Source organism: Mustela nigripes, chromosome 1, assembly GCF_022355385.1.
Source record: "Mustela nigripes isolate SB6536 chromosome 1, MUSNIG.SB6536, whole genome shotgun sequence".
Classification (NCBI taxonomy): domain Eukaryota; kingdom Metazoa; phylum Chordata; class Mammalia; order Carnivora; family Mustelidae; genus Mustela; species Mustela nigripes.
The window spans coordinates 112,425,820-112,430,634 of NC_081557.1; positions in this window are offsets into that span (position 1 = coordinate 112,425,820).

Here is a 4,815-nt window from a genome sequence, read left to right on the forward strand (position 1 = left end):
CCTCCTCCTCCTCTTCTTCTTCTTCTTCTTCTTCTTCTTCTTCTTCTTCTTCTTCTTCTTCTTCTTCTCCTTCTTCTTCTTCTTCTTCTCCTTCTTCTTCTTCTTCTCCTCCTCCTCCTTCTCCTTCTCCTTCTTCTTCTAAGATTTTATTTTTTTATTTGAGAGCAAGACAGTGAGTGTGCTCAAGAGTGGAGACCCTTGGACCTGGGCTCTATCCCAGCACCCTGAGATCATGACTTGAGCCTAGGGCAGATGCTTAACAGACTGAGCCACTGAGGTCCCATTGTTGTGTAAGATTTCTGAGCTTCTAATTCCATCAAGTGTTTGCCAGAAGAAAGCTCTGGTATCCTGTCACTTAGCCCTCTCATGAAAATCCAGCACTTCTTATTTTGCTTTGAGATGCTTGGAGATCCTTTATTCTCAGTGGTAGCATGTGATACGATGAACCCAGTCATTCTGAAAAAATCAGGACTCCCCAAATAATACTCTAATAACTTTTCCTATGGGTTGATCTCTTCGGTGGCTTCTGACATATGGCTCTCAGAAACTTCCCTTAATAGGGCTGCTTCTGGCAGTAGTAGCAGCTTCTCTATTGGGAGTGATGCCCAGAATTAGTTCTCTGTGTTGGCTTTTCTGTGACAAAAACCCAGCCCATTCTTTCAGTATCTCACCACCATGATCTCTGGTGACTCCAGCAGATCTACAAGGGTTGATCGCTACATGCTATAGTCCTAGATCCTTTCTTTGGCTGTTGAAATGCTCAATATCAGACTTCCTCTCAACTCCTCTCTAAAGGTAACTGACAGTAACATCTGAAATTTACCCTCTACATTACATTTCATGAGAAATTTCATAGCTTTCAGAAAGAACTGCAGTGGTGCAGGAGTCTTTAGCACCTTGTCCCCAAGAGGGTGTTCTTCAGACCAGGAGCACTGGCATCATCAGGAATCTTGTTAGAAATGCAGAATCTTGGTCCCTCGCCATTGAAATAGAATATACATTCAGAGTGATTTTTAGGTGATATCTATGCACATTAAAGTTTGAGAAGCACTGGTCTAGAGTTGTTTTGGGGGATTTTGGTCACATGGTTCAAAATTGACAGCACCCTTTAAACTTCAATTATATATTTTTTTCCTCTCTACCATACTGCAAAGATTTATATAAAAGGGAAAAATAAGATGCTTCAGATGACTATATTCTCTGGTTTCTGGGGATTAAAAATGCTCCCTACTCATGGTATATCTAAGAGTAGAAGGATGTGGTTATGCAGCCTGGGAGTGAAGGAGAAGCTGCTAGAAACGGGACAACACTGTGAAATGTTTTTGCACAATTGCTATGGTACAGGAGGACCCTGACTAAAGTTGTATGGTCTTCCATATGAGCAAAGAACATGAAGTTAGCAGTCCATGTGAGTGTAAAGAATCCATGTCTCCCCGTCCCTCTCTTCTGCCCAAGCCCATCTCTGCCATGCTTGAGCAGGTAGCGGCAGAACAAAATTGTCCTATTTCTTCTCATTTCATTGTGTCTTCAGGGCCACAGCTTAAAGATTTGGAAGGGTAAAACCTCATTTAAAAATCAGGTTGTTTTGTAGTGAGCTTTGTTCTAAATCAAGGAAAATCATGCATCTGTTTTACAAATCCTCACAAGCAATGCTATATTTGGTTCTAAATATTGAGTGTAATTAAGGAGTTTCAAATTGGTGAATGATACTGAAAATGACTGTAAAATTTATTCAAAAATCAGAATAACTATATTTTGTGAGGCAAGATTCAAAATGAATAAATTTATGTCTGGAAAATACATTTTAAAACAGGCTGAGGAGATCTAATTGCATCTAACAATTTTAGATGGCTAGTAAAGAGATGACTGCATAAAAAGAAAGGAATAACCATCCCAAAAACCTGAACTGAAGGACAGTACCAGTTTTGATTGTTTAATTGTGTGATTGGGGTAGATGATGGTATCTAGCTCCAAAATGTAAATCCATAAACTATAAAACTCTTAAAAAGTAATCTAAGTCCACAGATTCTTTAAAAGAGATATGAATGTGGGAATTATATTATTGAATATTTAAAATTGTTTCAAGTTCACTCGATCTAGCTACATTATTTTTAACCCATCTATTTCTTTTCTGGGATTTTTCTCATAAAGGTAACTGCTCCACTAGAATCCCTTTTCATGGACTGTCCCCTTGTTAAAAATCTCTAATCGTCTGTGCATGTTAAAACACTTATCTTCTTTTGATTGTTTACTCCAGATTAATTCATTATGATCTATATAAATCTAGCTTCTCCTGAGCTTTTCCTATGCCTTTTGTTTTGATCAGGGTTAACAAAGTCTAGCTCCTAAGTATGAAAACCTTGGAAATTCAGAAATTCCCTTAAAAAGGGATGAGAAGGATCCAGGATGTGAATAGTAAAATAATATTTTTAAACACTGTTATAATGACACTTCATTATAGTTTTTTTGTTTATACTTCAAGTCCTCTTACTGGGCTCTCAACACAAAGTTTATTTCTACATCCTCCACAGTCCAGCAGAGTGAGGAGTACACAGCTCATAGAAAGTGATTGTAAGAGTTTGTTAACAAATATAATTGGAGAAGATGTTAGCATGCAACAGTACAAGGTTGGAAATATGGGCATGTTTGACATCAACTGGCAGTTTAGCTAAAGATACAAAAAGCTGTAGATGTGGTCCATGGGCTAGCAGCCTCAGTAGCACTGTGGGACTTGTTAGAAATGCAACCTTGGGCCCATTCAAGTCTTAGTGAGTAAGAATGAGAATTTCAGTGAGGTCTCCAGGGGATTGGGAAGCACATTCAGGTTTGAGAAGTATCACTCTAAACTGTGGTCTGACTTTCCTATGCTCAGCACATGTATTAAAGTTTTTCTATAATGTATCCTTCTACTTTTGCCTTTTTCAGCCCTTATCATTTGTCTCCTTATATGGGTATTATCCAACTTAATGTCAAGGTGAGAAAGTATGTGATAAAATTCTCAACTTTGTATAAACTTCATAATAAGAAGTGAAGTTCACAACAAAATATTGGTAGCTGTCCAGGCTTAGCAAAAGCAAATTGCTGGGCGTCTGGGTGGCTCAGTGGATTTAAAGCCTCTGCTTTCGGCTCAGGTCATGATCTCAGGTTCCTGGGATCAAATCCCACATCGGGCTCTCTGCTCAGTGGGGAGCCTGCTTCTCCTCTCTCTCTGTTTAGTTGTGATCTCTGTCTGTCAAATAAATAAATAAAATCTTTTTTTCTAAAATTTATATGGAACCAGAAAAGACCTCGAATAGCCAAAGGGATATTGAAAAAGAAAGCCAACGTTGGTGGCATCACAATTCCGGACTTCAAGCTCTATTACAAAGCTGTCATCATCAAGACAGCATGGTACTGGCACAAAAACAGACACATAGATCAATGGAACAGAATAGAGAGCCCAGAAATAGACCCTCAAATCTATGGTCAACTAATCTTCGACAAAGCAGGAAAGAATGTCCAATGGAAAAAAGACAGCCTTTTCAATAAATGGTGCTGGGAAAATTGGACAGCCACATGCAGAAAAATGAAATTGGACCATTTCCTTACACCACACACAAAAATAGACTCAAAATTGATGAAGGACCTCAATGTACGAAAGGAATCCATCAAAATCCTTGAGGAGAACACGGGCAGCAACCTCTTCGACCTCTGCCGCAGCAACATCTTCCTAGGAACAACGCAAAAGGCAAGGGAAGCAAGGGAAAAAATGAACTACTGGGATTTCATCAAGATCAAAAGCTTTTGCACAGCAAAGGAAACAGTTAACAAAATCAAAAGACAACTGACAGAATGGGAGAAGATATTTGCAAACGACATATCAGATAAAGGACTAGTGTCCAGAATCTATAAAGAACTTAGCAAACTCAACACCCAAAGAACAAATAATCCAATCAAGAAATGGGCAGAAGACATGAACAGACATTTCTGCAAAGAAGACATCCAGATGGCCAACAGACACATGAAAAAGTGCTCCATATCACTCGGCATCAGGGAAATACAAATCAAAACCACAATGAGATATCACCTCACACCAGTCAGAATGGCTAAAATCAACAAGTCAGGAAATGACAGATGCTGGCGAGGATGCGGAGAAAGGGGAACCCTCCTACACTGTTGGTGGGAATGCAAGCTGGTGCAGCCACTCTGGAAAACAGCATGGAGGTTCCTCAAAATGTTGAAAATAGAACTGCCCTATGACCCAGCAATTGCACTATTGGGTATTTACCCTAAAGATACAAATGTAGTGATCCAAAGGGACACATGCACCTGAATGTTTATAGCAGCAATGTCCACAATAGCCAAACTATGGAAAGAACCTAGATGTCCATCAACAGATGAATGGATCAAGAAGATGTGGTATATATACACAATGGAATACTATGCAGCCATCAAAAGAAATGAAATCTTGCCATTTGCAACAACATGGATGGAATTAGAGCGTATCATGCTTAGCGAAATAAGTCAAGCAGAGAAAGACAACTATCATATGATCTCCCTGATATGAGGAAGTGGTGATGCAACATGGAGGCTTAAGTGGGTAGAAGAATAAATGAAACAAGATGGGATTGGGAGGGAGACAAACCATAAGTGACTCTTAATCTCACAAAACAAACTGAGGGTTGCCGGGGGGAGGGGGTTTGGGAGAAGGGGGTGGGATTATGGACATTGGGGAGGGTATGTGATTTGGTGAGTGCTGTGAAGTGTGTAAACCTGGTGATTCACAGACCTGTACCCCTGGGGATAAAAATATATGTTTATAAAAAATAAAAAATT